This window comes from Pelobates fuscus, chromosome 5 (genome assembly GCF_036172605.1).
Source record: "Pelobates fuscus isolate aPelFus1 chromosome 5, aPelFus1.pri, whole genome shotgun sequence".
Classification (NCBI taxonomy): domain Eukaryota; kingdom Metazoa; phylum Chordata; class Amphibia; order Anura; family Pelobatidae; genus Pelobates; species Pelobates fuscus.
Genome location: NC_086321.1, coordinates 316,158,048 through 316,183,263, shown reverse-complemented (window position 1 = coordinate 316,183,263; position 25,216 = coordinate 316,158,048). Strand labels below are relative to the sequence as shown.

Sequence of the window (25,216 nt, the reverse complement as noted above, 5' to 3'; positions counted from 1 at the left end):
TAGTAAGTGGGCTACCTAGCTCAGCCTTCCTACTGGGCATTGCTATAAGGAAGGTTAAAAAATAGAAAAAAGGGAAAAAAAGGTGGGGAGGGGAATTAAGGAGGGAGAGGAGATGAGCTGATGCACAAATGAGAAATCATATTATGCGCAAACAGAGAAGTCGTCTGAATATCACTGAAAGAGACCTTCGTTTGTTCCTTACGAAAATCGAACCAGATATAAAATATTTAGTCTCGCAGCATCAACCTCAAAGATCTCATTAATCACTAGTAAAGGTAATTTCAATTTACTTTATTGTTTTCTCATGAAACTTTATAAAGTTAAAAACCTTATAAACCTGCATTAAGTAGAAATAAAAAGATAAATGTACGTACATTTTTTATTTATTTTTTTAAAACACCCTCCTTTCTAAAAAATATTCTGCATTTGCGCGAAAACTGGTGGGCGGTAAGGAAATTTTTTTCAACCAAAAAGATGCATTAGTGGGCGGTAGGTAGAAAAAGGTTGACTACCACTGCCCTAGGCTATTCCACTTATGAGGCCCTTTCACCTCCCATTTTTAAATTTGTAAGTTACGAGAGACAATAAAATACACAATTACTGTGATATATATCAATATGTTAAATCAAACATGTTGTGATTGGTACTAACCTTTATAAAAAATGTGGCACGGATAATAAATTTAAAAAAAAGTCGAGATGAGGAGAGGGGGGTGATTGTGAGAGGGAGGGGGTGATGAGGAGAGGGGGGGGTGATTTGTGAGAGGGAGGGGGGTGATGAGGAGAGGGGGGTGACTAAAAAAAATTACCTTAACCCCTTAAGGACCAAACTTCTGGAATAAAAGGAAATCATGACGTGTCACACATGTCATGTGTCCTTAAGGGGTTAAATCCCTGGTGGTCCAGTGGGGTCCCTGGTGGTCCGGTGGCCCTCATTTCCGGTCTGCAACTCCGCAGAGCTGCAGACCATGGATCTCGTGAGACCCAATCAGAGCTTTGCCGTGGTAACCCGCGGCAACGCTCTGATTGGGCAGTGAACGCGAGATCCATGGTCTGCAGCTCTGCACATTGCGGAGCTGCAGACCGCCGGTCTCGGCGATCGCGGCAGGAGGGGCATTGCAGTCTGCCCCGGGCACCCCCCTAGTAAGTGGCATCCGGGGCAGACCGCCCTCCCCCTGCCCCCCCTTGGTACGCCACTGGTCATATCATATGTGTAGAATTTCTCCTTAATTTCGGTTCAGTGTTTTAGTGTTCACTGTTTTTAGAATAGTGTAATTTTAATTTTGCTAACAATTTGAATGTAGGCCCCTCTTGATCTTGAGGCCCTAGGCTGAAGCCTAGTTAGCCTATAGGAAAATCCGGCCCTGCACCCAGGCCATCTCACCTTAATGAAGTGGTGTGGGTTCAGTGGTCATGTCAATTTAACCCTTCTATGTAAAAACACTGCAGTTTTGTAGAAACTGCAATGTTTACATTTCAGGGTTAAATGTACCTTTAGTGGTTGTCTTACTGAGAGCCACTAGATGCGTTCTTTCTCCAGAGTTTAATTCGGCATTTGATTGGAGGAGTGCGGTGTTTGGCCGCGCATGCCTAGTCCAATCCAAAGCTAATCTATAAGAAGCATTAAATTGGAGAATATTAAGAAAAATGTGCCATACAAAGCATTGGGAGGCTATTATGCATGCGCGTGGCAAAACACCATGCTGCGCCTATCAGCATTTCCTCATAGAGATGCATTGAATTCATGCATCTCTTTGAGATGAGTTCAGCGCCTCCATGCAGAGCGTGACCCAGGAAGCACCTCTAGTGGCTGTCTGAATGACTGCCTCTGAAGGTGTCCCTAGGAAGCAATGCAAACACTGCCTTTTTCTGAAACCACAGTGTTTGCATTAAAAAAGTCTGCAGGGATAGGCAGTAGACACCAGAACAACTACATTAAGCTGTAGTTGTTCTGGTGATTATAGTGTCCCTTTAACTTTGATTTTTTTTTTTTTATTCAAAGAGGGGTGAACAGAAGGAATCCTGTAGTCCTGAAAAAAACTATTGTATTCAGACTACAGTCTCCTTTCAAAGGATTATTAAGTCACCAAAATGGAAGAATGTGACTGTCAGTAGTTGACAGATTTGTCCAAAAAAAGGTGCCTTTGTTTTTTCTTCTAAAGTGGAAGCATTTGTGGACTGAAAATAAATAAATAAAATGGAACAGGAATCCCACTTCACTGCAGTTCAAAATATTGTGATACAAATAATGGAATAAATAGGTGTAAATGAAAAGAAAAAAAGCACCAAAAAACAGCTTAAAATAAGATGGGCGCTTTTATAGATAATCCCCATGATGTTATCATTTTTTGGTAAGGCTGGCTACCTAAAGACAGTCCTGATTTTTTTTTTTTTTTAAACCTAGAAATCAATTGTTATACACGTGACTAATATGTTATGGTAATTTAACAGTAGTTCTTCACGGCTATGAGAACATACCTTGAAAATACCAAAGCGGCTTTAAATCTGCCCTTTAAAGAGAAGTCATTGTAGATTGAGACAGGATAAGACAGTGCTGTGAAGATTGCAGTTACAACACATGGCACTGTACAGGTCTATCCCAGAAGGGTCTTTGAGCCTCTAGGGATGGCTTCCCTGGCCTGGAATATTAGTTGAAATAATACCTTTAAAAGCTAAATTCATCAGACCCCCCTCCTTTTCCTCCACTGATTGTGTGATGTGTTTATACAGCTTGTTCAAGTTGCTTTGAATAGGTGGAATGAGGCATCGCCTCCTCCCCCATTCTAAAATCTACACAGCAGCCCCCAGGGTAAGGGAGGGGTGTGAGAAGTATATGAGAGTATGCATGGGGAGAGAGTGAGACATTGTGATGAGAGTATGAAAGAGGAGACATAATAGGGACGTTTAATAATAGAACATTCTGTTCACACAGTTACACACTGTCAAGGTTTATTGAGTACAGAGACTGAGCACAGCCATCACTGAGCAAGTGACCTGAAAGCACACATAGATCACAACAGAGGGATATTCACCGTACCTATCCTGTAGGTTTGGGGACCTTAGCAGCCCTAGAAGTTATGATCATTTGTACGTTCCTTTAGAAGTCTACCATGTGCTTATGTTCCAAAATACAGTCGTTTCTGGAGGAGCCCGGCGATGGGGATCCTCAAGTGCTACTTTCGCCGTTTGAAGGTACGTGTGCAATGTGGGGTTATTGAAAGTGGGTTAAATTGAATATTGGGGGGAGAGAATCTTGCTCTTAATAGACATTATGTGATTTGTGTCAACAGCTGCACTAACAAATGTGGCTGATAAATATTCAAGTATGTTTGTGGTAAAATCTGTTGTAAACTTCCAAACTACTTCAAAACTGTACCTAATGTAGTCCTGAGATATTATTATTATTATTATTATATAGGTGTATAGTATTGTTTTAAGCAACCCTGACAAAAGTGGAATTTTAGCAACCTTCGAAGACTGGGAGGTGGGTTGAGGGAATAAAATGGTAATAAATTATAAAATATAATAATTAAAAATCTAAATGTTTTGCTTTCACAAATCTACCCAGGTCCTTTGATCTGCGTCTCTTATGCTATTATTGTTGTTATTATTATTATTGACCTAATTTGCTGTTGCAGTGTGAATCTTTGCTCACATGCCCCTGCTCTATTCTGCAATTCCTATTCCCGATACTCTTTCTCTGATTTAAGAATAAAAAACCTGCAGGGGTCTTGTAATCAGATTTAAGTATGCTAATTAGCACTAATTAAATGTAATCACACATGTTTGGCAATGGACTTCCTTGTTGCAATAAACATTATATAGGCAGCATGGTACAAATGCTTCTTTATGTATGGGGGAATAAAACCTAATGAGACATGAAGTCTATGCTGACAGGGGTATTTAATAAAGCTAGAATTGTGGAGAACTGGTAAAGAAGCACATTTTAAGCCAAATAGTAAAATAACATTAGTCTCCACTAGTTTATTGAATTACCAATCTGAGAGTTCAAAAAGAATGTTAACTTGCAGTAAACTGATTTTTTAAAGTATTTTGCTTCACCTCATTTCAGAGGTTAATTATTTTAGTGTGCTCTAGTTAAATAATAAAATATTTGTTTTCTAAGTATAATTTGTCATTAACTTTGTATTCACACTTTGTAATCCTGTTATGTTGCGTGGCGTTAAACTCTAGATGAATCTTACATTTGTGATTTAATTTCCCTTTCTTTCACTGATTTACCTTTTTATTAAAAGACAAACAAATGTTCAAAGGTGCTCAATGTATAAAAATAAATTAAACTAAAAAAATATGGTAAAAACTTCCTTGAAATTGTAATTTCTCTAAACAGTTAGAAAAACATAAAAAAACTAAATACGGGTGCAGTACAGAAAAACACACTATATACTGCAAATCAAATTGGTTATCTATGTGTCAAACAAAAAATAAAAGGCATAGCCTTAATTATCTATACATATAAATCAAACAGGCACAGTTTCAAATAAAGAGAGGCTTTACTTTTAACGGATACTATAGTGCTAGGAATGCAAAGTTGTATTCTTAGCACTATAGTTCCCTCTAGTCGCTCCCCCAGCCCCACTCATAGCCCCCTTCCCTTCTGGTAGATAAAGGGTTAAGTGTTACAGGGACATTGTATGGTGACCACTTCAATGAGATGAAGTGGTCTGGGTGCCTATGTGTCCCTTAAACACAGCTCCTTGAGGCAATGTAAAGTAGCTGTATAATGTAAATAGCAAATATAATCAAAATAAATTGTGTGTGTGTATATATAAATCAAATAGAGTATATAATTGCAACCAGGGTGCTCTAGTACTAGTCACTTATGGGAAGTAGAGCCCAGACTCTGCTCTAAAATGCGCATGTACAACCGAGGTCATCCAGCTGCAAGACCCTTTATTTCCTCTGTGTTTCTACAGATGCCTTCATTGCTTGCTCTGTACGGGATAAAATAGAGTATCGTGCTGTGGCACCAAATACCAAGTTCGTGAGAAGATGCTGAATCCTCGTGGCTAATTTGCTTAAGCCAGGACTCCTCCTTTCTCCGTATATGCTGTACAACTGAGACGCATTTTGCAACCAGTGCTTCCTCCAGTGGATGCTTAAAGGACCACTCTAGGCACCCAGACCACTTCAGCTTAATGAAGTGGTCTGGGTGCCAGGTCCAGCTAGGGTTAACTAATTGTTTTATAAACATAGCAGTTTCAGAGAAACTGCTATGTTTATCAATTAGCTAAGCCTTCCCCCTAATTCTCTAGTGGCTGTCTCACTGACAGCCGCTAGAGGCGCTTGCGTGATTCTCACTGTGAAAATCACAGTGAGAGCACGCAAGCGTCCATAGGAAAGCATTATGAATGCTTTCCTATGTGACCGGCTGAATGCGCGCGCAGCTCTTGCCGCGCATGCGCATTCAGCCGACGGGGAGGAACGGAGGCGGAGAGGAGGAGGAGGAGAGCTCCCCGCCCAGCGCTGGAAAAAGGTAAGTTTTTACCCCTTTCCCCTTTCCAGAGCTGGGCGGGAGTGGGTCCCTGAGGGTGGGGGCACCCTCAGGGCACTCTAGTGCCAGGAAAACGAGTATGCTTTCCTGGCACTAGAGTGGTCCTTTAAGTGATATGGATAATAGAAAGACATATAAGAGAATACAAAAAAAAGCACATGAAAAGTTGTGCCATCTATATATACAAGTGCAGTGTGGTCATATATTTTCTCTGTATGTATATATGTGTGTAAAAAATACAAAAAATCATATATATTGGCACACCAAGCTGATTCGATACCTCCAAAAATCCTCCAAAACTGCTGAACGCTGCTGGAGAAAGTCTCACTCCGCATCTGACTTTCTCCACTATATATTTATGCTGTGCTCTTACGGCTTGGCTCTTTCCTCTGCAAAAGTAAATTACTTCAATATCCTCATAACCACAGACTACTCTGTCTCCTTCTCTTGCTTTGCCTCTCACTAAAATTCTCAATCTTTCCCTCTCTTCTGGCATATTTCCATTACCCTTCAAACATGCAACTGTAACCCCGATTCTAAAAGCCCAACCTTGACCCTAACTTGACCCGTCCAACTAGCGCCCTTTCTCGCTACTGCCTTTTGTGTCCAAGATCCTTGAAAGACTTGTGTATGTGAGATTGACAGACTTCTTCGAGTCCAATTCTCTGCTCGACCCACTTCAGTCTGGTTTCCGCGCTTAGCACTCTGTGGAAACGGCTCTGACCAGTATCAAACGATTTACTTGCTGCAAAATCTCATGGTCACTACTCTGTTCTAATTCTCCTTGACCTTTCCGCTGCTTTTGATGCTGTTGATCATCAATAGCTTCTTCTCATCCTCCGTAATCTCGGTCTACGAGATATTGCTCTGTCCTGGTGCTCCTCCTACCTCACCCAGCGCGCTTTTAATGTTTTTCTCTGTCTCTGCCCCTTCCTCTGCCTCCCAACCACTCTCTGTTCGTGTGCCCCAAGGTTCAGTCCTTGGTCCCCTACTGTTCTCGATCTATACTGCCTCCCTTGGTAAACTCATCAGCTCCCTTAGCTTCCAGTATCACTTCTATGCGGATGACATGCAAATCTATCTGTCCTCCCCTGATCTCTCCCCACCCCTCTTGACTGCCTCTCTGCTATTTCTAACTGGATGGCGGCCCACTTCCTTAAGCTCAACTTGTCCAAAACAGGACTTCTGGTCTTTCCTCCCTCAAGTGTTGCTACTCCCATTTCTGTCTCCCTCCATGTTAATGCAGGTACCATCTGCCCCACCACACAGGCTCGCTGCCTAGGTGTTCTCTTTGACTCCGACCTCTTCTTCACCTCTCATATCCAGTCAATCACAAAATCCTGCCGCTTCCATCTCAAAAACATTGCACTCATCCACCTTTACTTAACGCCAGATGCGGCTAAGGTGCTGGTCCATGCCACTGTCCTCTCTCGCCTTGACTACTGCAAACCACTTCTCAGTGGTCTTACATGTTTCCAACTTGCCCCATTGCAGTCTATAGTGAATGCGCCAGCGAGGCTCATCTTCCTGTCTCACCGCACCACCCACGCCTCACCCCTCTGTCAGTGCCTGCATTGGCTTCCCGTAAGATATAGGGCTTAATATAAAATTCTAAAATTCTGGTGCTTGCTTTCAAATCTCTACATAATGCTAATCCTACCTATCTAGCCTCCCTATTACACAAGTATGTCCCGTCTAGGCCCCTATGCTCTGCTGAAGACCTGCGTAGATCCTCTGTTCGTACTCCCATATCTGATGCTCGCCTCCAAGACTTCTCTAGAGCTGCACTGTTCCTATGGAACTCCCTTCCCTTTTCCGTTAGACGCTCACTCAGTCTCCACTCCTTCATAGTTACATAGTTACATAGTTAGATAGCTGAAAAGAGACTTGCGTCCATCAAGTTCAGCCTTCCTCACACCTTCAAAAAGACATTAAAAACTCACCTTTTCACAAAAGCATATAAATTAAACTGTTAATGGCTCCAAAACCCCCCCACACTAAGTCTTCATTAAATACTATTCTACCAATCTACTTCCTTAGTACACCCCTTACTTTTTGGCACTTTACCCAACTCCCTCTAGCATGTAAGCTCATGCAAGGCCCACAACTCCTCTGTTTCTTTCCGTCAAAGTTGTCTGGTTACAATTACATGTTTGTTAGTCCACCCATTGTAAAGCGCTATGGAATTTGTTGGCGCTATATAAATATTATTATAATAATAATAATAATAATAAAATATATATATACATACATACATACATAGCAGAAATGACTGCACTCCAAGGACTTTATAGAGATTTTCAAATAAAATGTAACTTTTATTCAATCCATTTAAAAAGTCAACATTTCAGCTCCCACATGGAGCTTTCACCAGGACAAAACAATATATGTAATTTTTTGTATCTTTCACATGCAAATATTGATTATTATGAAAGATATATGCTTTTTACCAAAGTTCATTTTGCTTTTTTACCCTTTGAAAAAAAAAAACACATTATGTAGTAGATCAGCCCTTATGACATAACAGTTTAGGGCAGGGATAGGCAACCTTCGGCACTCCAGATGTTGTGGACTACATCCCCCCATAATGCTCTTACACCCATAATGCTGGTAAAGCATCATGGGAGGTGTAGTCCAAAACATCTGGAGTGCCGTAGGTTGCCTATGCCTGGTTTAGGGTATAAAAGATAGCCTTATCCATATTGACTGGAGGAAGCACTGGTTGCGAAACATGTCTTGGTTATCATTATACCTATAATCGATTTATATATACACTATCTTTTTGGTTATATTTGCTATGTACATTGTTCAACTACATCATATTGCCTCATGGCAATAAAGATGCAGTCGGCCTTTATTTAAAACTGTACCTGTTTGATTTATATGTACAGACTATGATTATTAAGGTTATGTGTTTGATGTTTTGTTTGATAGTTACTCCATTTGATTTGCACTATATAGTGTGCTTTTAATTTTTTTTTTACATGTTGTTTCACTTGTTGTGAAACTCTGGATACTTGCTTCCCAACCTATCCGATTACGGTGGGACAGTCCCGATTTTGGGGTCCTGTCCTGCCTTCACAGGTTTTTTTCATTGGTGTCCTGCTTTTGAAAAAGTGATTTGCGTCATTTGCCCAGCCCCTGTAACCCTCACACACCCTTATCCCGATTTAGGGGCCCCTAATGTTTCTCTCCTCATTCTCATCATCTTGTTCGTTAACTTGGTCTTCAGCCAGTAGCTGCTTCACTAGTGTGTACTCTTGCACATGTTTAAGAGTACTAACGTCAGTCTATGGAAAACCTGCTTGGCTGCAGTTACCAGTTTAATGAATAACTCATGAATTTTCACATATAGACAAGTGTATTTGTACATGGGGGATTTATTCATTAAACACTAATTCATTGAGAATTCTACCTCTTTTTGCAAACATTCCCATTTCAGAACACTGTCAAATTCGAGTAGCAGAAGAAAAGACAAATTAAACAGAACAATTTTTAACACAAGAAAAACGATATTGGCACCAATTTTTTATATTTTGAATACACTTTTAAAATTATTTTAATATTTTAGATTTTTTTTTACATAAACTATATATATATATATATATATATATATCTTTTGAAAATATTATTTTAAAAGTTTATCCAAAAATATTAAATAATTTGAGCTTATCAGAAAATAGTACATGAAGGTCTAAATCGGGGGCATAACTTGAGCTAAGTGTTTTACTGGCTGCTTGACTGACAGCTCTAGTGGCCTGTCTTTAGAAGCCGTAATTGGGGGGAGAATGAGAGTGGGTTTGGGTGCTCTAAGCATTTTGCAATAATTGTGTTTAGACTGGCACTTTGAAATTGTAGCCCCGAGTATTACATTTTGAAAGCGTTTATATTTAGATCCCTGATTCACTCCTAAACGTGCATAAAAACAATGGACTTCTTGTGAATTTTAAGATTAGTATATAATCAGGACTAATAAATTAATCTAGCTTGAGGTGTTTTTTTTGGAACTGCACTAGTTCTGTACAAAATTACTGTAATCAAATCTTTTCTAATTTATCAGTCATAAATACACCGATTGTTGGAAAAATTTCAGTCATTAAGTTGTTAAACAAAATGTTGATGGCCATAACAATGGTTAAACTGCTATCAGAAATGTGAGGACATAGTTAGCCTTGGGCTGTTTTGCACTCACAAATTGAAATCCAGTCAGATAGACAATGTGTGAGAGAAAACACATGTACATATAATCCCCAGTATTCCCAGAAGGCCCCTCACCACAATGTCTTCATTCTTTCATCACGTTTGTGGGGGCTCTTGCCTTAATTATGTCTGCTTTTAGGTGTTTATTTTAAAACGTAGGCTAGAATGTTCAGATTCCCAGACAGATTAAATAGAAGAGAATTCTGCTCTATTACCATCATCTGTGTAGCATTGCTGGGTGTCCAACTTATGCAGCTAAACAAAGACTTACATACCAAGTAGTTAGCCATGCCGGAACCTGTCCACTGCAACTGCGCAAATGACTAGTTTTGACCAGACAAGATGTGGCAGTTTCAGGTTTACTTATGTTGAAGCACAAATTATATTAGACCTGATGTAAAATATTAGCTATTACAGGCAGGGCCGGTGCAAGGATTTTTGTGACAATGCCCCACTCATATAATCTGCCGTATGGGCCAACGTCAGGGCTGCACGCAGTGTCTTTTATCTAAAAAGGCAGTGTGTTTATATTAAAAAGCCTGCAGGGACAGGCTATAGACACCAGAACTACTACATTAAGCTGTAGTGGTTCTGGTGACTATAATGGCCCTTTAATGTGAGGTAAATTAGAGATTAGTGTCACTAATAATATCCTGTATTGTCTACTTACCACCAGATGAGGACAAGAGGATGATGATGGGCTCAGGAGACTGCAGTCTGGCTGCACTGATCAGGTGTAGAAGAGGCTGTTTGTAACAGTGCTCACAAAAAAAAGGAAGCATCTTCATTTTTTGGGGTCCCTTACACAGCTCAAGGTCTGGGCCCCCAGGCCCTGATCGGGAGTATGCCTACAAGACCCACCCATAAGTCCACCTACATGACCCACCCATGAGTTCGCTCACAGGGAGTGGAGTCTTCTGTGTGTAGGGGATGTGTTATTGTAGAGGATGTAGTGTGTGTGTTCTTATAGAATGTAGTGTATAGGGATACCAATTTGTATAAGGGATGTAGCGTGTGTATAGGGGATGCAGCGTGTGTTTGTGTGTAAGGAATGCATTGTGTGTTTCTGGGGGTGTAAAGGATGCATTGTGTGAATCTGTGTTTGTATGTGTAAGGAATGCATGTATGTAAAGCAATGCAGTGTGTGTCTGTAAAGGGTGCATTGAGTGTGTGTAAGAGATGCATTCTGTTTCTGTGTGTGTGTGCGTTAGGGATGCATTGTATGTTTGTGTGTGTGTGTGTGTGTGTAGGGATGCATTGTGTGTTTCTGTGTATGTGTGTGTGTAGGGATGCATTGTGTATGTGTGTAGTGTGAAAGAGAGGATATGACAGTCACTGAGGGCAGACTTAGAGCTGCAATGTAAACATTTCAGATCTCTGGAATTGCAATGTTTTACATTGCAGCACTAAGTGCAAAAGGGAACTTCAATTAGCTAAAGTGGCCTGGGTGCCCCTTTTTAAAAATGTTATTTTAATTATTATTACCTAATTGCATTTGCCAAGATCCCTTACTAAAGAAACAGTCTAATGAAAATTATAGTTTTAAAATTTGTTTTACATTTTTTAAAATCTTTGATCACTTTTAGATTTACCCTCCCCCTTTAAAAAAAAAATCCTTTGAATTTGCCCGTAAATTTATATGTAATCTGATGTCAAGACACTCACTGTAGCCCAATTTTCTTACTGTGTTTTGTTCAATGAAATGCTTCTCGTTTAGAATTGTTGTGGGCTTTTGCTGTGAACTGTAATTTAATGTTTCTCAATGAGAAGCACTGAATGCACACCCAGCATCAGGCGTCAACATACTTTGTAAGCTAAAGAAAAGAAAAAGTTACCTGCGCTCTCTCCTTAATCCCTATGTATATTTAGACAAATGGAGGTCATTTAGTTGCTCCAATGGCCATTGGAGGGAATGCCCGTCTGCCAACGTCAAGGCAGACGCCCCTAAGCGGGTACTAACACTGACCCTTCAGCCTGCTTCCTTGAGCTTCTGGCAAAGATATCTCTAATGAGACAGAGAGGGGTATTTTTTATATACACCCCTATATACTTATTAACCCTTAATAGGGAACACCAGCTATTGAATCTGTTTTGGCTCTAAGCCCCTAGTGGCTTTCTGTCTGACAGCCACTAGGAGCACTGTACCGTCAGTGACTGTAGCGGTTATAATGTCCAAAGTAATTCTTTAAGGAGAATCTTGTGCAGTGATCCCAATGTTCTGTTTCTTCAATTACTTCTAAAGACAGTGGAAAAAAAATATTATCAACTGCATTTAGAAATGGTTAAGTCATGGGAAACATAAGTGTCTCTTCGACGCCAGTATGTTACTTGTTCCACTGCTTGAAGAAGATCTGACACTGCTATACAAATTTCCATTAAATATAACATAACTTTTTAAATTCTGTTATAAAGTTTTATTTTTGATGCTTCATTTATTTATTTTTTTACATAAAATATATAGCAATGGGGTTATTAACTAAACACCAAATAATTTTTTCGATGGACAAAATTCAGTGAAAATGACAAAATTGGCAATTAGCAGATTTACTAAAACTAATTCCGAATGGAATTCAGTCACAAATTTGTCGCTGATTTGAAGCAATCGCCTGGATGTATTGTGTGTCTGCATTTTGCATACAAATCCTATGCAAAGTATTGGATTCAGGAAATTCACAAAGCACCTCTTTGTATTTGGAATTAAATGCATCTGGTAGGATGCACATTCACAAATTCATCATTCACTTGCAACTGAATCGATATTTTGAAGAACCATTTCCTCGCTGGAACCACTATATTTTCATCAATTCTTTCATGTGGTTTTTTTTTTCATTATTTTTTTTTTTTTTTTGTGTGTGCTATAAGTTAAATGTCTATGTGTGTCTCCGCACAAAGCATGCTGTTAATAAGCCCCCAATCTGGGTTACACATGTTTATACATTTATTTTTCTCTTTTCTGAGCTAATTTTTTTGTTTCTTGTTTTGTTTTTGAAACTTTGATATTTAATTGGTGAGTGCTCTGCATAGTGTGAACTCAGTACGTACTTGATGGGAACATTTACAAAGAATTACTGGATATATTGTTCAAGTCATATATGCAGTTTAAAGAGACACATGATAAGTTGTGATATATCCTTTTGGAAATGTGTGTTTACATAAAAGAACTTATGAGGGCATTTGGTACTGATTGGATAACTGTTTTTATAGTTTTGTTATTCTGAAACATTTTGCAGGTTTTTGTTCTACACTTTTAAAGCATACAGGTTCTTTTTCACCCTGTGCTAGGGTTGGTATTTTATTTTTTACTTTCTTTGGTGATTGTGCAAATCAAAATAAATAAGGATATTATTTGCTATATATTTCTACTTTTTTGCTTTATAGAGTGTGTAGTATTATTAGGATTTTTTTTTTGGTGACGTTTATGAGCAATATGAGGTTTTTACCCCAGTACCTGCTCTTCACAAATATTAAACTGAGTGCTGACAATATATGTATTTTTTTTAAGACCTAATGTCTTCTTCCTGCGCCCACCCACTGGCAGCAGGTGGAGAACCTAATAATACTGTACAGGGGTTAGGACCAAGTGTGTCCCACAGCTCCCACCCATGAAAATCCAAACTAACAGATGCAACGAATTGCAGTTGCACTTACTCGGAGAAAAAATAAAATAAAATAAAATGAAAATAGCGACAAATTAAAATGAATCCTTCTCTCTGCAAGGGCTTGATGCAAACTGAGCGGTCAAACCAGGGAAAGCCCCTATAAAGGCTTTCCCATGCTATTTAAACTTTTACATCACGTGGGAAATTTTTGATTGGATGGCTAGTAAGCCAACCAGTCAGAGAGCTCTGACATCCAAGTCTCAAGAAGTTATATATACATATATATATATTATCTCTTAAAAGGCAGTGTCACTTTAAACAAAACAAATGTTGGAAAATCTAAGTAAGCTTTGCTTCTGTAATTGCTACCTAGCGTGTGATAAAGTTTGCAGCATAGTTTCTCAGTTTGTTAGCAGACTGAGATTGGAATCTAACCACACACTGAGATATTTATATTTTAAGAACTGACTTTGGCCAGGTTATAGTTAGACTTTCTCACAATGCTTAACGGGGGATTACTTCGTTTAAACAATTTGGACTTTTTTCTTAATGCCATTACGACTGTTCTCCCAGTATTTAGGGAAAACATATACCTTTAATTCCTTCATCCTGCTCTTAGCAGTTTGTTTCCAAATTGTAGCCAGATGCTTAAGAAGCAGGTAGCGCAGGCTTGCCCATTAGCGTTAATTTGTTTTTAAGATCCTGGACAACTTTTAGCTGGACAGTAGCATCCTTAAGCTTCAATAATGTGCTGAAATAACTTTAAATTGTGATAATTACAATTATGGAGTAACTTTAAAAGTGCAGTTCTATCCATCATGTACTTTAAAAGAGTAATAAGAAAAATAATGATTTAATAATTAAAACAGAATTCACAAAAAAAAATCCTGTAAAAAATGAGCACCGCCATTAACTGAAAGTATTGATAAATATAAATAATAGTTTTGGTTGCCAAATGTGTGTGTTTATATATACATCACACGTCAATGTATATCTTTTCTGACTTTTCAGGGAATATATTTATATTTTTATGTCTATTTCATATCTAACAGCACATTTAAAACAGTACTCCAAGCACCACAATCATTACAGTGTGCTCTATTGGTTAATGATATCCTGTCTGGCAAATTTCTAATGTAAACCGACACTATAGTCAACAGAACCACTACAGCATAATGTAGTGTTTCTGGTGTATATAGCCTGTCCCTGCAGTCTTATCACTGTAGACAATGCCTTTGCAGAGAAGAAGCGGTGTTAACATTGCTGCCTAGTAACACCTCTAGTGACAAGTCAACCAGAAGGCCACTAGAGGTGCCTTCCTAGCTGAGTGCTGCATTGAATCAATTTGTTCCTTTGGGGTTTTAGCTGACTCTGGATGTCCTCATGCAGAGCGTGAGGACATCCAGCGTCATTTAGCGGACCAATAGATCACTAAGGACCCGGAAGTCCCTCTAGTTGCTGTCTGATAGACAGCTACTAGAGGTGGACTTAACCCTGCAAGGTAATTATTGCAGTTTCTCATTTCTAAATATAATTTCAGGATTAAAGGGACAGTGGCACTGCACCCAGACAACTTTAATGAGAGATGAAGTTGTCTAGGTGCCCATTGTAAAGCGCTGCGGAATTTGACGGCGCTCTATAAATATCATAATAATAGTGTCCCTTTAATTTTATTTGATGACATTTTACATTTTAAAAATGGTTTGCAAGGCTTCATTTGATTTAATGAAATCATATTTCTAGACAGGATTTGGGCTTTAAAAAAAATCTGTAACATGAACGGGATGCTTTTTCTTATGCTTTGTGCAGTTATAAAAATGCCCCATTCAGTGGAGTTAAGTAACACTTTTTTATAATTGTTGTAGTCTGTTAATAAATGGTAAGCTCACACAAACAAGACCCTAAACACTTTAAATTTCATATAGCATTTACTGTATTTGATGCTACTTTATTACAATGCATAGTGGCAAGCTGACTGCATACAAATAAATTAAAAATACATTTAGGAGTAAATTGCTAAAAACATTGGTTTTATTGCCCAAAACAGGCTAAAGAAACCAACAGAGACATATTTTATAATGAATAATCCTGCAGCAATAATGACAGAAATGGCAAGAATGCCTTATGGATAATTCAATGCAAATAGAGAAACAATCATCATTGGTAAACACCGTATGCACTAAAATGGGAATTGTCTGGAATTTAAAGTGCATTTTATTTTTTTAGGGCACTGTAGCAAATTAGAAACTTTCTCCAAATCAGCTATGTTTTTAGTTCAACTTGCTTGGACAAATATTTGAAATTCTTTGATTTCCTGACAATTCATACATTTGTAAATAATCCTGATAGTATCTCTGACATCAAATGCAGGACACAATTGGTCAATGTAATCCATTCTTCAAACAACTACTACATGCTCCATACCCCACAACATATTGGATGCCAGTCATTGGTGGGTATTGGGGGCAGGCAAGTAATGTGAGTGCATCACTAGCTATGCCCAAAAGGTGGATCCTCCCAGAAACTGGTTGGATTCACCCGGCATGGGGTCAGATCCACCTGAATTACTGGCGGGTCAGCTTGGTGTGAATATACACTAGGCTACCTGCCAATCAAGCAGACAGACCCACTGAGGGTACAATTTGCACGGGGTACTGTTTCAGTGCTCTCTGCAGGATCCTAGTTCCCTTGGTGCAGTGCGAGTGTGTCTAATGATGAATGTCCTGTTGAAATCAGGATGGTTGGGAGGTATAGTACTAGTATGCGTTCACCTGCATCAACAAGTGCACTGGCTAGCGGTGGTCATCCATCAGCTGCTCAACTCACCGTACAATAAACCGGAATGCTTGTCAAGAAGAAGGTCCTTATTTCTATAAATACAATTAGCTGATAAACTAGGAATTGCATTACATCCAAATTATAGAAAATTATTCTGATTGTTTACTTCTAGCAAATATTCCCCTATAATAAATGCAAAGGCTTGGCCTGCAGTTGTGGGAGGGGCAAGTTACCCTACTTAAACCCCATACTCACCTTCCTCCGTCCCGTAGGTGCTTTTAGCAATTCGCATGTCGCTATTCCCAGTCGCCATCTCCTCCTTGCCAGGTTCCTCGTGGTTCTCCTTGCCTGGCCTACTGTTACCCTGCTGTTTCGTTCGTCCACGGTCCTTTCTGGGCTCTGCTCTGGTCGGTTGTTTGTCCAGTCAACTCTTTGGATCTCTTGAGTTACTTACCCTACCGTTATGCCACAGTCGCAGTCCCATGGCGTCATAACGGTTTGGGTCTATTCTCCCTTTCGTGGGTCTTTTGTTTCCTCATGTCATTTTTTTTGTGCAAACTCCCGAATGTGTTGGGCTCACCGTTCAGGGTTTTTTCCTTCTCCGTGTTCCTGTTGCTCACATGGTTCGCGTTGGGGTTTGTGGCTATCTGGCGTTCACCTGTTTTTTCCCTGCAAACGTCCCACTGTTTTAATGACTGGTTTTCCCATTTACTTTTAGTCCGTTTGAATGCAGTCGATCTGGCAACCCTAGACGAACCATGTGCAGGCAGAAACTCCATATACACCATTAGTCTGATAGTGCAACTACCTACTGCTGTGCTCTCCTTTTTTTTCCCCATAAATAATGCTCACTGCCGGTATGTACTCGCCACCAGCTACCCAGGTGACATCAGACATGGCCTTATTTATATTCATGGCACTGACGGAAAAGTTAAATAAATTTAAATGACACAACTGCATAAAATCTCTACATACTTTTTTCAAAAATATCCACTCTCCTCACATGTGGCGACCTTCCCTGTCCGCTAAACAAACATGCAGCATTAAATATACAGTTTGCCAACCTACGTATAATTTTTGTGTACTCTACGATAGGAATAATTCTAACGCATGTTCCTATTGGTGTAAAAAAAAATAAAAAAAAAATAACTAAAGAGCTTGCTCTTGTGAGCTTACAGTAAGGGGCTAAAAGGAAGGGGGAATTAAGATTTGTATAGTAATTTTTCATGGCTAAATGAAGACGATTGGTATGTTCTAAAATCGGCATAGCAGGTTATTAAAGGTGTTTAGTTTTACATGAACAGTACAATTATAAAATGGACATTCTCTCACTTTTCACGTATATTAAACAATGAGGGAGAGCATGGCCGCCTATTATATGTGATGCCAGGGATATAGTGTGCACATGGCCATCTTACTGCATGTTACTCATACACCACATTTCAGTTTTTAATCATATTTCATCGCCATTGCTGGCTGAGGATAACGAGAATTGTAATTGTTCTGTTATGGCGCCACATGCTGGTCACTGCTAATAGTGCATGCTGAATGCTTGCAAGTTATAGTGTGAGAATGCCTGCCATAGTCCTTCATAGTTTCACAGTATGTCTGTTGTCCATATTCATGGTTGTATGACCTTTGTTTCTCATTACACAATTTCTGTTTTCATTATGTCATAATACAGCAAAAATAAATAAAAATGGGGGGGCAAGCACACATCTCAGGCTTTAGTTATTTTCACTCGGATTTTGCAATCAACCCAGTATGGTGGGATTACAAATTACGTTTCCCTGCTTGGCTGGGCCGCGTTTGCCCGCCATATTTCTCGGGCTACTTTATTTTCCTGCACACCCTTTCCCTCACCCCCTACCCTCCCCTCTTAGTTATCTGTGGATGGCTCTCAGGGTCCTAGGTGTCCACTAGTTGTAATTCCCCCTGGCTTCTTTGCCTTAGGTTAGTGGTCCCGCGAGGCCAACACCCATCCTCATACTCTGAGGTACTACGCTCCTCGGGCCAAATCATAGTTAGTCGCCTCGTATTGTGGCATAGAGAGGGCCTCACCTGTCACTCCATTCTATCTTATATTTACACCGAGAGGCCACCACCCCACCACAACGTTCAGTGGCCACGTTATCCCCTCGCGCCAACGCATAGATAGAGCCTCTAATCCACTTGGCATCTAGCAGGGCCTCACCTGTCACCAAACCTAGTTTTAATTGTTTTGCCTTTTCGGCATTAGCTAGTTGGCCAGCTCACCATGGGTCATTTATGCGCTATTTATTAGTTTTTCTTTTTCTAGCATGTCTCCACTACCAGGCGGTGGCGTAATACTTCTCCTGCCCGGCTCTCCGGCTAGGTCTGGTACCCCATCACACTGTACAGATTCGGCTACCCCTACCTCCTTTTCGTATCTTGGTCTCTTCCTCGCTTCGCTGCGGTGCTCAGGAGTCGACTTATTCCCTCCCCGGCAGCCTTTCAGACGTCTGAACTCTCCGTGTCACTGTCTGCCTTCACGAATACCGCTGTTGCTGGAGGGGGCCTGAGTCGTTCTTTCTTCTCCGTTTTTCGCCCCCTGTTTGTCTTCGCTACTGTCGTCTATGGGGCAGTTCGATTAGCAGTTTGGGGTCAGCCGTTCGGGCTAAGTCCCAGCCGGGTTTCCTGCGCCTTCTCATACGCTCTCTCCTGTGGCCCCGCTGGGCATTCCACATGGATCTGCCTACGGCCCCTCCCATAGCCACTGCCGTTCCCCTGCGTTTCGGAGTCTGTCCACGGGCTTCCCCGTCTTGTTTACTCCTGGTCGTCATCTTGCACGTCTGGCTCTTTTCTACTTCCGCTCGCGGTTCATGTGTTGGAGCCTTCTTATCCTTTGGGGGCTCCTTTTTGTGTGTAATGTTCCTGTCTTTTTGTTATGTTGTCTGTGATTGGTTTTTTGCTTTTTTTTTTTTGCAGGGAATAACTTGCATTATCCCATAATACCATCAACTATACCTATCCGGTTTACAGCTTGTACAGGTTTACCAATCATACGCAGCTTCATGTCCTCATACCAGTTTACCTTACAAAAGGCATTCAGGTTCCCGGACTAATTCAATCTTACAGATTTCCATCAGCATCCAATATTTCAATCATTATCAGACCTATTAGATGCCTGTCCTTACGTACCAGGCACCAACCTAGTAGCTAAAGCCGCTATATACCTTAGGCCCTGCATATTTACCACATCTACCACGTCCATCTCGCAAAATTGTCTCAGGAAGTCTCACCTATCCATCAAAGAGACTATTATTTACTTTCTCTACCCCACACTTAGTCTACCCAAGATGGTTAACAAGTTAATATACCTTACTTCCCCTCGCTTAATTAAGAGAGCCGGTTAAAGTTCCCGGCACCTATTTACTCTCTCTTTGAAACCAAGCCTCACTACAGGGGCCAGTCCTCACAATTACGATATACATGCTATTCTTTAGTTCATTGATCTTGAGGCTAGGTTCAATCCGTCCAACTAATCTGGCCACCCCTCTAGGATAGGGTGGCATCCATGGCTTCAAACCAGTTCATATTGGCCCATATATTAAATCTCTAGGTCAATGGAAGTTCTCAGCATATTCTCAGCATATATTCATATATATTCTCCGCATACCACGTTCCGTACAAGATTTTCAACCAGCATTTACCATATGGCTATGCAATTAAGTTCTTACTTATCAGTTGTTGATTGTTTTTCGTTCTTGCATGTATCTATTTTTGCCCTCTTTTATTACAGGCCACGGCAACGTTGGTTCCGGCACACATCAACCGACTTATCTCTCCCTATACTATGCTACTCTTCATACACTTCATATATGGCCTTATTTGCCCCTCACAGAACTCATATTTTTTTTGCAAAACTGCCAATGTAAGAAACTGACTAAAAATATGGCATAAACATTTTGAAAAACCAAGAAATCTAAATTAGAAAGCGCAACAAGTAATATATATCTACAATATACAGTAGTGACATAAAATAAACTAAAATAAATGCAGCTATACATAATATGAACTATCCCACAATTCTCACAAACACTGTGTATATAGAATGTAAGCGCTTAAAAATAAGCCCCCAAGTGCTTTGGGATCATGTTACATTCCTTAGTCCACTTTCTCAGAGGTGGGTTTAATCAGAAACGGGTATTAAGTATCCACTTTACAATGGATCAAGTTAAACAATGTATCCTCTGATTCAAGGGTGTTTAAAATGATCCAAATGCCTTAAAAGATACAAAGGAAAAAAATGTATATGTATATTTATCATCCCAAAACCCTTCCCCTTACTGGAACTCACAGGATATATATGTGGTTGTTGTCTCCAATAACCACACAAGCATGTAATAGCACACGGCAGCAGTGTAGCGTTTAAAGCTCTTTGTTACTGCTCCGTTGACCTCCTAGGTACACCCAGTCTGCTTGTACAAGCCAGAAAAGATGGACTGCTGATCGATGGGACACCCTGCAGCACACAGCTGCACCTGTTCTGTCACTATAATTCCTCTCTATTTGCCATACTTCTCCTCCCATCTGATTTCCCTTTCCTAACACAGCTTTATTTTTCTCTGCAAACTCTGCCCAGCCTTAGTTATCACCCAAATTTAAAGGAACACTCCTGGTGCCATAACATCATTATTGGAATTAATTTGTTATGGTGCCAGAAGGTCCCTGGCACCGGCCAACCTTCATGAATGGTTTAACCCCAAAGTTATGTATCCAGCACCTGATTGCTCTCTGCCTCTTATCCTTCCGCTGTTGAGAATCTTGATAGAGTAAGCCTTGGCCAGGGGCATCTCTGATTGGCTGAGAGCATCAACTGATGCTCTAAGGCCAACAGTAGCTTCACATTTACAAAATGGCTTGAAAAAAGTATGTACATTTATCAAGCCGTTTTGTGACTGTAGAGCTACCAATTGGATTAGAGTTTCAGCTGACACTCTCGGCCAATGATCGTCCCCCATGGCCAAGGCATCATCTTTCAAGACTCTCGGCAGTGTTAGAACAGGTAGCAGAGCAATCGGGCGCTGGATATATAACTTTGGGGTAACCCCTATATGTAAACCGAGGTCCTGGCACCTTAACAACTTCATTCTGTGTTCCTTTAAAAACTCAGACTGGGTTACAATAAAAACAGAATATGGCTTCAGGTTGGCTTGACAACCTTAAGATTCTTTAAACTGAAAGGCTAAAATCTGGTCATGCACTAATTCTAACTAGACAGGTTGCCTCACCTTATCTAAAGTAAGAAATCTGTGAATGAATTTGCATTAGGAGCTGCCCTTGCCTTCACTGGGTAAAGAACAAAGATTAGCATCTTCAGGTTGATGGTGCTATATGTAATCCATTCTGGTGCAAGAAGCGTCTAGAAAGCTTTTTTTTAAATTAATATTATTATTGCTTTATTTTTAGATGTGTTAATGTCTGCAATTACGTTTAAAAGGCATCCAGATAATTTTGCGAGGATCAGACAACATATATGCTGACTTCCTTTGAAATGGCAAGCTCATGAAAGAATTGGCAGTGACTATAGTAGATTCCGGTTTCTTATCTCCTTGGGGGGGGGGAAATCTTTGTGCCAGACAAGTAGGGTCATTAAAGAGAGACTTGCTGCCTTATTGTTAAATAGGGAAGCACACTAATAAACAAAAGCAAAATAAAACCAATTGGTTTCGAAATTGCTCCGTGCAGTGTTTCTGTCTGCATAAACACTGGGGAATACTGTCCTCACAGTTCAGCAGAATGAAAATGGAACTAACCACTCACTGGGAGTCTGATCCATCTTTCAATACACAACTGTGACTAGAAGTTGTATGAGTGGTTATTATGTTGATTTTTATTTTATTGGACTGTTTTGAGTGAGTTTTTATGTCTGTTTTAAAGGACCATTTCTTTGTCTGTTTTGAAGGACCATTTCAGCACCCAATAACAACTTTACCTTAAAGGAATTCCTAATGCGAATCCTACAGCCTCTACTTGCAGGGAATAAAAATGTTCTTTTAATTACCTTTTCTCCCTCTCAGGGTTGGTCGCTGCGTTGCCATCCTGCCTCCTTGGCTGACATCTCGGCCAATTCAATGCTTTCCCTTAGGAAAGCATTAAGAGGCTAATGTGCAAGCTCAGCAAAGTTTTACTCTGCCATTTCGTCAGAACCGCCTCTAATGGCTGTCTGAGGCTCCAGCACTACTAAGGAAGAAGTTCCTTTGGCACTGGTGAGATGTCATCTGACACTTTTGCCTATACTGCCCATCTATGTACCAGGACCTCCAGAACCTATTATGACTTTAATGAATATATATTTTTGACAATTATTATAGTTGTCAGTATTTTGATTTATTTTGTGAATTGCTTTATTATCTTAGAGAATCGACATATCATAATGTTGGCATCTGTGTTTCTATGGGGTGATGTGCATCTGGAGCATCGTAAAGGACCCTCATTTGCTTGATACAAGTTAACTAAAGCAATATATGGGCTCCACAGAGTAGGTAAAACAGAACAAATTAATTGAAACAAAGACACACAAAAATAACATATGATGTTTTGGCCCTGTTATATTAATCATGTATTATAAGAGCCCATGCATTGCTTTGGTTGAGTTTCTGGGTGTATACAAATGATCTGTTTTCATTATTATCTGTATTTCTGTTATTAATATTATTGTAGAAGGAAATTTCTTTCCAATGTATGTAATTTATGCATAGTAATAATTTACATCAGTTACAGCAAGTGTTTGCTGCATTGCTACAATCGTAATTATTTGAATATTTTTATTTTGTTATTTCTACTAAGATTTCTCTGGCCACCTGTTACTAACAGCAGGGTTGTTTTTTTTGTTTGTTTGTTTTACCAGCTTTGTATTTTTGTTTTAAAATGGGCCATATATCAGAATTGGTGGGAGATGTTTTGGGCTTTGAAAACTATTGCAAAACAAATAAGTTTTCTGTTAGACTGCAGCTGTTTTAAAATTAGAAAAAGTCAAAATTATGTATAGCACCAGGTTATTTTTCGATTCTAGAATCATTATTTAAATTAGGACGCATCTAGCTGTTTCGTAAAACGATAAAACAATCTTTTATGCAGATAACGCAGCCAAACAGATTGTATTCCTTCTGTACGGTTGTGTGTTTTGGGCACAGTACCAGTCAATCAGCCAGCTGTGTAATCACTAAAGTGGTGATTCTGCTTATAACACTCACTATAAGCCTATGTGCCAAGTATGTAGTAGAGTCCCTGTGATATATTTTTGAGATATTGTATAGTGTAGCTTATTGATTGCGGTTATTTTTTGGTATATTATAGTACTCCCCATGTTTATGAGTTTTCTGATTTTCACATAAGGTTAGTATCACATTATTTAGTATAATGCTGTAGAGACTGATAGCATAACAGGTATAACTATAAGGTTGACTACCCAATTTGTAAATAAGTACAAAGTGCCACGTAATTTGAAATCATGTTGACACATCTCTAAAAAGCACAGAATGATTGCAGGCAGATGGGAAATGCTAAATAAAATCATCTGTTTCAGCATTCTAAAACTGTACGTCAACCAACTTACCCATGATCGAAACTAAAGAATGAAAGATGTAAAAATGAGATACACGTGCATACAGACAAGCAAAATCTCCTTTATAATCACCGCTGTGGTTTTTTCTACACGTTCTTTCTATTTTTTTCATTTTGAAAAAACACCTTTTTGGCATTATTCACTAATAGCTAAAAGTTGCTCAGCCATGTTACTTTTGTAATAAAATGTGAGCATTTTGTTTTGTGTGGGGGAGTTGTCGGTGTGGTTTATTTTCTGAGTGAGCGCCTATTGTTATGCTACAGAGCAGAAAATCAGGATATTCAGGGTATTGTTTGACAAAGATGGACTGGCAAGTGATTGATTGGTTTTGTCCTCTACAGCTTGACTTTACCATATGGTATACCACTAGTTGTAGTTGGACTACAGCCCCTGTGATCCTCCGGCAGCCAATTAAAAAAAAAAAAAAAACACCCATAATGTGCAATGGAGGGAGGTGGAAGGGAGAACATCGCAATAGCAGACCGCCTCAAAGTGAAGATTATCATGACTGTCAGTAGACATAGTTCTGGTCTGCCAATGTCACATGTGCTGAGGGTAGAACTACAATTACAAATATATCAGTATGTGCTGTGTTTCAAGCAGAAACACTGCATGTGCTGTCTCCTACCACCATGACCAATTCAAATCACTGAAGTGGTCATGTTGAGTTGAGTAACCCTTTAAGCGTAGCAGTAGTGCATGTATAAACTACACAACAGATGTTCACAAATGAGTCTGTTTAACGAAAATAGTTTATTCTTGCTTTGCAAAATACAGCCAATATTCAGAGCAACAAAATTGAAATGTGCCAAAACACATTAAAGGATAACTATAGTGTCAGGAAAACTAAGTGGTTTTCCTGACACTATAGTGCCCTAAGGGTGCCCCCACCCTCAGGGCCCCCCTCCCTTGGCGCTGAAGGGGTTAAAACCCCTTCAGCAGCTTGCCTTAATCCAGCGCTGGGCTCCCTCGGCGCTGGTGACCTCTCCTCCCCCGCCGCCGTTGGCTCCCGAGTGGAGCGGAATGCGCATGCGCAGCAAGTGCCGTGCGCGCATTCAAACAGTCCATAGGAAAGCATTTCTCAATGCTTTCCTATAGACGTTCTGCACGCTGGCTGTGAATTTCACATCCAACGTCGCAGAAGCGCCTCTAGCGGCTGTCAGGAACACAGCCAGTACAGGTTGGATTAACCCTGCTATGTAAACATAGCAGTTTTTTTCTGAAACTGCTATGTTTACATCTGAAGGGTTAAAACCTGAGGGACCTGGCACCCAGACCACTTCATTGAGCTGAAGTGGTCTGGGTGACTATAGTGTCCCTTTAACTTTCTTTTGTTTGCCCCCACCATTAACATTTACCATGTGTCATGATAATAATGGTTTGATATATTTTCACACAGATTTAGAATCTAATTGATAAGATAGAAAAAAATAAATAGGTCTATTATTTTATTATACCAGATTCAGTGGAGCGCTTAAATATCTGCATAAAACTTAATAGTACACCTAGTGCAAACAAGGAATAAATGTATACC

The 25,216-nt window shown here is 39.8% G+C and overlaps 1 protein-coding gene across 2 annotated transcripts in view; it reads left to right on the top strand.

The window, feature by feature from the left end:
* ARHGAP45 (Rho GTPase activating protein 45) overlaps positions 1–25,216 on the top strand; it is a 112,477-nt gene that overhangs the window by 51,493 nt on the left and 35,768 nt on the right. The window lies entirely within an intron of this gene.